The following is a 9,336-nucleotide window of genomic DNA, read 5'->3' as shown; positions in this document are numbered from 1 at the left end:
TCTGAAACACAAACAGATCACATACTCTTCACAGGTTCCCTGTGGTGTTGACATCTCCAGCCGGGCCCCACGGCCACGGCTATATTATGCCTCTCTCTGTGTCTTGGCTTACTATCCTCCCTCTGGCTCAAAGGCATTGCACATACTTCCCTTTCTACCCCAAATCCTGATGCCTTCACACTGACCCCTACAGCTCTTGTGCTAGTGAATTCCAACCCCTTGGAGAATTATACTGCAAAGGTCTGTTTTCTTGTCTGTCTCTCCCACTAAATTATAAAGTTCTCAGGACAGGATCATGCCTTATTCCCCATTATGTTCTTAGTACCAAGCACCAAGCAGCTCGTGTCATAGAACCTATGTTTTTGTTAAACTGATGGAAGGATCTTATTCAATCTTCACAACAATTCTGCACAGCAGGCATTACTATCTTTTAAAAAGTTAAGTAATGTGTTTAAGTTCCCACAGCAAGTAAGTAGCAGTTAGGATTTAACTCATAGAAGTTTAACTATAAAGTACATGTTTTTTCTATTGCACCACTCAGTGCCTCTTAACTGGATGCAACCAAAACACATATGGGGACACAGTTTCTACAAATATGGCATTGGGAGTCAAAGGGGGAAGATAATGCATTAAAAAAAGAATTACAACACAGTGTTGTCATGCAGTTGTAGGTGCACGGACAAGGGGTACATACAGAAAAGAGAATGGCCATATGGAAACGGGTTGGGGAAGATGGTGAGGAGGGTACTAGAACTAGGGTTTAAATGATGAGTAGGAGCCTGACTGGCGAAGCTGGGAAGCCAGTCCAGGGCAGATGTAGAAAATGATTTTAGTTTTCTTATACATCAGTTGCTGCATCAGAATAAACTCAGAAATTAATATTCTGAGTGTAATATAGATGATGAAGCTGCTAATGCCAATATTTTGACATTTCTAAACCCTAAGGGGATTAAGTGTGTAAGTGAAGATATTTCTCAGAAGCACCAAGCATTATGCTGAAAGTGTCTTTCTTGGATGCTGCCAGGGTCCTTAGGCGGGCTGCTATGAATGTATTTCTTCATGTCTTGTACCTCATCAAGCTATTCTGCTGCACTCCAAGTGCTAATTAAAATTGTATGCTGACTGCCAAAGCGAAAGCACTTACATAAAAACAATGTGTCTGAATGAAATGGCTCAAAACAGAGTCTGATTCCAAGTTGACATACAGCTCTTACCCAACCCCATAATTGTGAGGGTAGAGGACTGAGACTCGGACGTAAATTTTAATAGTGTATTATTTCTGATATTTGTAATTACTCAAAATAATCTAAAGCTTACAAAAAGCACCTTCCAAGCCATTATCCCATTTACCCTTGACCATTTATCCTTGAAATGGTTTGATTTGGGCTTTTGAGGTGAAATGCGATATTTTATATGTGAAGAATATGTTGCCGAGCATCAAAACGTATCTCTGATTCCCTGTCAGAAACCTAATCCTTTGTCTTAAAGGCTTTTTCATATAGCTAAACAAAACACATTTAAAAAAAATGTTTGTTCTACAAATGTTATACTGAGATACATTTTCAGGAAAAAAGATGTTGGTGGAAGTTCTTGACTAGATATTGGACTTAAACATTGAGAATAAGACTTAATACACAGTAAATGCTCAACAAACACAGACTAATGTTCTCATCGTTCTAATCCGACTGTTTGGGCAAGCAAATCTCTATGTACGAGGCTCAAAAAAAACTATAAATTACTCTTTAACTTGTGAGGAAGGCTCAGAGGTAGTGTTAGCAGCCGTTTCCTCCCTAACTCCTCGTTCCACCTCCTCACCATTCTTGCCCATTCTTCTGTCTCGTCAGTAGCCTGCCTTACCCGCCCCTGGCTTCCTATGAGTTAGCCCTGGAAACTGGACCTCAATCATGAAGTCCCACGCAAGCACTGTGCCCTCTTCCTACCTGTCTCACTCTACCCCCACTCCTGCATCTGCCTAGAAGTCCCTTCAGGTACCCCCGTCGGTCCCATTTTCCACCTGGCAAACACATCTTCCAAGCCCCATTCAAATGCCACTTCCTTCGAAGCTGTCCTGGCTCCCCCAAGGCAGAGAATCAGCCTCTCCTTTGGACTACCCAGGCACTCCATCCATCCCTCCAGTGCCACACTTATCACACTGCAATGTAATTACTGTGGACAGGAAACACATCTCATTTATCTTTGGTACTCTAGGGCTTTGTACAGTACCTGGCACATAAAAAAAAAATTTGAGAAATGTTTGACAGAGAAGAAAACTAAAGCCTGTTGATTGAAGGTAAGAAATGTAAGATAAATGTTATAATTGAGAATAGAGTACTTGAGTTCATCAGAAGAAAAATAATATTACAAGCTTATGCCAAGCCAACATTTACCTTCAGCCTAAAATAACCCAAGAAGTACCCAAAATCTCGTAATTCTAGAAATGAAAGGAAACTGGGAGACAATCTAGCCCACTGTGTGCTACATGGATCAGGAAACTAAGGCCCAGAGCTCATCACAGGTTTCATGACGAGTCAGTGGCAGCACATAATCCCAACCCAGGCCTCCTGACCCAAGTTTCTGGCTTTCTCCATTTTACTCTGCAGTCTCTCTATGTGAAGACTTTTTCTAGTCTATTGCGATCATTTGAAATTAAATTCTGTGGTCTAATCTCAAACAAATATTTTACCCACTTTGGCACAGAAGCAAAAAAAAAAAAAAGATTGTTTTGAGAAAACCATCCGTGAGCCAGAAGCAAATGTTTGCATGAGTGAATCCATCTATGTGTTTATATAGCTCCCTGGAGGATGAATGACACTGCCTATCTGAAAATTTAGTTTAAAAAAATACAGATTCAGAAGAAAAATCTTTGCTGATGTGTTATTAATATATATATATATATATATATATATATATATATATACCCTTAATACAAAGAAAACTATTTGGAGAAGCCAGTTACACCATCCATAAAACAGGACACTGTCCATAAGTATCATACCAATTAGGCTTTCTCTATGGAACATTATTAATATGCTAAAGGAAAACAAATGGCAGAAAATTTAGAGCGGACATTTAGTTGCCCAAAATCAATGGAATCAGCTTATTTTTGTATCTTTATTTTCTTAATATGAGATTGATTTTAATTACTTAATATGAGATTTTATTGTCTACACTGGGATAAACTAGAAACTGAAAGAGTGTATCAAGCCTGTAAAAATAAAATCAAACTTCATGAAACGATATTGTTTAGAAAAAGGATATCTAACTAACCATGTCAGGTCACAAATTCCAGCACCATAATGGTAAAATTGAATATTAAAAAACAATTTGCAGTACTAGAAATGAATTTGAATTTATATTGTATAATTGGTGTTATTAACACAACTAAGTATATGATGAATGAAAGGTCAGAATGCAAGTTAAGAGATAATTCATAACCATCAGCATCTGATTTAATTTTAGTTTTCTTAGTAATTAAATATTTATATATGAATTATATATGCCAGATTTTTAACTCCAGCTTGTATCTGTCACCAGTGGGCATATGCTTAGGGAATTGTGAATCACTGTTAGCATTAGCTTAGGCAAAGCATTATTAGGGGGATAAAACTGTGCCAAGATGATAATGCTTGCTACAGTCACAATACATGTTTTCTTTTCATTGCTATTTTGAAAAATTTGCCATAGCACTGTTCTCCTCCATGAAACTGTACACCCAAGTTACAGAATTTATTAAGCATCCACATAGGAGATAAGAGGTAAAAGTTGTTCATTATTTGACATTGATACTAAATTAGAAAATGTCAGAAACTATAGAAGGATTTTATGTATAAATACAAACTTAAAATATTGAAAAAAATGAGAATATAACAGATGCCTATAAAAGAGCAATTTGAAAATTTGAGGCCTTGAACTCAGATAAACAAATTTCTAAAACCTGGAAAGTGGAAACCCTAAAAGAGGGATATTTTGAGAACCTGAAAAGGTGTTATGCATTTGCAATACATTTTGTCAATAAAGACAAAGAGAGAGAGGCAAATCCTTAGGTTTGCATAAAAAGAGGTAAAACTTAAATAATAGATCTTTATAAAACTCAGAGAGTCCATTCACTTGTAACTCTCAGAAACAAAAAGGAGAAAGAAATAGAAAATATATTAGAATGGAAACCCTGATTAATGAGCAGAATGAAAGCTAATTACAAGGGCAGGAATGCATGATTATAGCCCAGAAAAACTTAAAGGGCATGAAAGTCAAGAGGAAAATTACTCAGTAATCTTCATCCATGCAAGTTCAAATAGAAACCCTAGAAAAAAGTAAAAATTTGTCCTAAATATCATGTAAAATCTTTTGATTACCAACTACTATTTGGTAAGTGGCCAAAAGAAGAAATAAATTACTCACCACCAGGGAATAATGAAAACAGGGCAATAAAAAATTCTGAATGGCAAATCCAAGAGCTAATAACATGAATTAAGTGATAAATAATACCTCCTCTGTTTTGAATTCTAAAATTAAAGCCTTTGCTAGCTGTAATTATAAAAAAGGGATTTTGACAGTTATCAACAAATTTACTGGAAAGTTCATTCTGCAAATAGGTTTTTGTTAATTAACTGACTAAATGATTAAAACCATTCTAAACATGGCACATCTATTTTTTATGGATATAATGAAAAATGAACATTATTTTTTCTCCTCACAGAGAGAAATCTGGAATGGAAAGCGTGCTAAGTCATCACCATGGTCCCTTTCAGCACTATTTTGGAATTTTCCAGAAATTTAAAATCTAATACAAAATAAGCCTTACATCTGATCATGTATAAGAAGAGGTCCTTATTAGCCAATAAATCATGGATTTATGTTCACAGAGTTTTACTTCATAAACAAAATGAACTTTAAGATCTTTAGAATAGAATACCTTTTATAAAACATCCCTCTTGAAATAAGATTTTGCTTATTTGACCGTTTTAGTTAAGTTGTACCAGCTACGTTAGAATCAAAGGCACATCATTCAATTTGTGCTACATCTTCCAGAAACAAAGAGTTGATGTTCTTTAGAAATCCATGGAATAAAGCCCAGACAGGATAAAACCTAATGAGTATCAGTCCAAAAATGATTGCCAAAGATAGACAATATTATTACTAAAACTCAGAGATTCAAATAAATTTACTGCAAAGGCTTGCTCTGGGCTCAGCAATATATTTTATTTCTTTAGAACATCAGTTGCAAAGCTGTTCTGGTTTTGTAAAAACAGCAACTCTTACTTTTCTTTTTGAAGACAAAATGGTGAATAAATTCAGCATTACATTTTGTGAATAAGACACGTGGCATTTATGGTTGAGAAACTACTAGTCATGTACTGCTGAAATAAATTTTCAAATGAGAAATATAGAATTAATTTAAATTGCACTGTTCAGTGGCTGGATCTATACAATCAAAATTAAGCATGTAACAGTAATCATCTCGAATCCTATTTCAGTTGAATGCCACCTTACAGCACTGTGCGTGGACCTTGATAGGTCGGGGTACAATATGGGAAACTGGTTCAAAACACAGAAACCCTGAGGCTTGGGGTGGAGACTGCAAAGGTCTGCAAGAACTCAGCAGTTCCCATGCAAATGGGATGAAGAGCTAATGCATAAATTATAAAGAAGTTTCATTAAAGACTTACAGGCCTTTGATGTGTTATCAGTCAAGTTACTGCATTTGAATTCCCTGCACTGGAATTTTAGAACCCATTACAAATCATTCTCTCATTCAGGATTCCATGCTTTTCTACAAATATTCATAGTGTAGGCATAGCTAGCTATTTTTAACCCAGGGGTCCAAGAATCTGAAAAGGAGTTTGCAAAGATTTTATCACAAAATTTTGGAAGAGGCATTTAGTACAACTTCCCCTGCCAGGGAAAATGAAGCCTAGAGAGGTCACATGTCTTACCTTAGACCAGAAAGACTAATTGGAGAGTCAGAGAGTACAGCCTTCGGTGTTCTTTCAAGTCATCAAAATACTGCATGTTTTTTTTACTCAGGAAAAGCATATGAAACTAATTTCAAACATATTTTAGGGGCAATATACTAGAAGTGCTATCAAGAGATAAATTGCTTTGTAGTTGAAAAGTAAAACGTGCTCAATCTAAATGAAAAGAAGCATTTAAAGTTACCACGAAGGGGAAAGAAAAAGGGAGATTTCATTTTTTTCAGCTACTACATTGAATAGATATTGCCCCATTTACCAGTGAAAGACACTGAGGGCTAGAGTTTATAAGCTTCATAAGATGATTTTCTGGAGGTGGAATCCATGGTTCATACACAATGAGTTCAGTGTTATTTTGTTTAGTCATGAAATCATGATTATTAAATCTTTACTAAAATATGAAGTTATTCAATTTATTTTTTTAAATTGTGTATACTACTCACCAAATTTTCATTATTTTGAAAAATATTTTGTGCTTTGCTATTTTCAAAGCACATGGTACATATTATAAGCAGAAGGTAAAAGAATACACTTAATTAAGAATCCATGTTGTAATTTTACAAACTCTCAGTTGAATTTATATAATCATATTATACATCTATAGTAAAATATAATTTTGAATATATAAATCCCTTATTTAACAAAATTTTAACTCATTTAATTTGTTGTTCTCTATTGTTTACATGTTAAGACTCTCATTCTCCTTCATCACTATTTCCTACCCACGGAGTATTTCTTTCAATAGAAGATAGTACAGTGACATGCTGACAGCACACCACTCACTATTTGCTGAATTAATGTTTAGTTGAATTACTATAGCTCATTGTCATCTAAATCCTGTTTTTATCTTATAACTTAACTCATAATATTATTTGATGTCTTTTTAATGGTGAGGTTTATCATGTTCTTGAAATATTTCTACGGTTTCCTAATGGTAGTATTATAAATCTAGGCCATATCTTTCTTTTTACAACTGATATAAAGAACATTATATTTTAACTGCTATTCATTTTCCTCAGAGAACTGATGGTTCTTCTATGCTGTGTAACTCTTTCTCACCTTAAGATTATTTGTAACCTAATATTTTGAAGATTTAGAGTATGGTCACTCCTCACTATTCACTGGGAATCGGTTCCAGGACGCCCTGGGGTACCAAAATCCAACGATGCTCAAGTCCCTTGGACAAAATGGTGTAGTATTTGCATATAACCTACACACACCCTCTTCTATACTTTCAATCATCTCTAGATTACTTATAATACCTAATACAATGTAAAAGCTGTGTAAATTGTTGTAATACTGTGTCATTTAGGATTTAACTTTTCTAAATTTCTCTTTTTCAGTATTTTCAGTCTGAGGTTGGTTGAATCTGGGGATGCAGAACTGGTGGATACCAATGGCCAACTGTATTTGAAAAGAACCTTTCCTAGATCCTGAATGTAACTTGTAATAGGTTGAATTAACTCAAAAGAAAACACCACTTCACATCCAATAAGCAATGTGATGCTCTCATCATCAATACCTATACAAGGGAATTGTGTTAACTGAAAGACTTGTTTTAAAAAATGCTTTTTGTCATGTTGACTGTGTTATGGGTTTGTTTCATTGTGTTGTTTCACCAAGTGTCATATAAAGTAATGTAGCTCCAGTGAGAAGGCCCAGCTGCCGAGAAACCACAAGTCCCTCCGCTTTCCCATTTCCACTCTGCTCCTCTCGCTCCCAACACCTTCAGCACCTGGCCTGGACCCGGCTGCTGCTTTTTTCTCTTTGCCAACTATTTAAAAGGACAGGCACAGCCTTTGGAACACAATGTCCTTCCACCGACCTGACACAGAAAATGAAAGAAATCCATTCCCACAACTGGATACCTAAAGAAACAGAAATGCAGGTCTTTTTCCCTTCCAGATCCTGTTGAGCTAAAGGCAGGGGCAATAAGCCAATAAACTTGGTAAGACAGTAAATGGGAACTGACATAAACAAACAATAAAAGCCTACTTCCTTCTGAACAAACAATAAATAACAGAATGGGGTTGATTTTACACTATAAAAGATTAGAGAATTATATAACTGGAGCTGTAAGCAATGTTAGAGGCCGTAACATTTTCGGTGCCTTTTTGATTTTTCAAAACGACACTGAAGATTTGACCGGGGCATTTGTTTTTGACGGATTAAGGCTCAGTTTTGACCAATTATAACCCAAACAGAGAATCTCATGGAGGAGGTGGACGGTGAGAGGAATGTTTGGAAACAAAATCCTGTGAACTGTTCCGTCTTATGAAGGCTGAGGATGTTCCAAAGCTATCCGTTCCTCTTTTCAAGGGGCGGCCGAGGGTCAGCTCCCAGCTGTGGGGCTCTCGGTCCATCTGGGTCCCTCGCCACTGCTCCCGCCCTGTGGGCAGGCTGTCAGGTGGCTGCCCTCAGCATGCTGCCCAAACATACAGTTTTGAACTTGCTGCCCGTTTGCAACCAGGTACGCACTAGTGTCAAGAAACCCTCAGGGTCTTTTAGTGGCTCAACACGAGCTCGACTTTGCTCTGTGCAGGTCCTTCACATCTGGTTCTCAAATTCAGGTCTAGAGAAGTTCCTAGACAGCTTACTATTCGGGGAGGAATTACAGTTTTTCTTTTTGTTAATCAAAAGGGCAACAGAGGCACAAGTGAGTTCTGAAGTTGGCAAACGGGAAAGGGACTTGCCACGGTTCCCCTAACTGGAGCGCGCAGCAAGTACGTGGGAAGCAGGTGACAAAGGTCCCGGTCCCTTCCCCATCCCCTCCGCGACACCAGTGGCAGGTGGTCTCCACACCGCGCTCGGGGCCGGTGCCGAGCCACACGCCAGCGCTGCAAAGGACGGTCCGCCCCAAGTAAAGCGGACACCCAGGTGATGGAGCAAGGGCCGCGGCGGCCAAGAGCCTTATCCCAACTCTTAAGCCCGAAGGGCAGTCTCGTATGTCCGCTGGCGCGTTAAAAGCACCAAGCACCCCGCTTCTTGAGCTGAGTCCCTGAGGCCCGTGGCTTCCCTCCGCGCCCCCACCTGTTGGACGGCAGCCCCGAGATCCTTCTTGCCCAAGTGCTTTGGAAACTGTCAGCGGAAAGCCAGAGGCCAGGGAATGTGACAGGCGACCATAAACATGCAGAAGAGATGGAGCCCAAATAGCGGACAAATGGGGCCGGGCCTGGCGGGGGTCGGGGATCTGGAACCCGGCCCTCGCCGCCGCGGCCGCGCGGGCGGTGCCAAGACCGGGCGGGCGGCGCCGACGCACTCCGGGCACCGAGCCTGCAAAAAGGGCCCCGGGCGGGCGGCTGTACACCTCGCAGACGGCGGGCAACAGGCGCAGCGGTCGCCGCCGCGGGGCTCCTCGGCCGACCCT

Source organism: Hipposideros armiger, unplaced genomic scaffold (genome assembly GCF_001890085.2).
Source record: "Hipposideros armiger isolate ML-2016 unplaced genomic scaffold, ASM189008v1 scaffold_616, whole genome shotgun sequence".
Classification (NCBI taxonomy): Eukaryota; Metazoa; Chordata; class Mammalia; order Chiroptera; family Hipposideridae; genus Hipposideros; species Hipposideros armiger.
The sequence above is the reverse complement of the archived record's forward strand: the minus strand, read 5'-3'. Positions refer to the sequence as shown.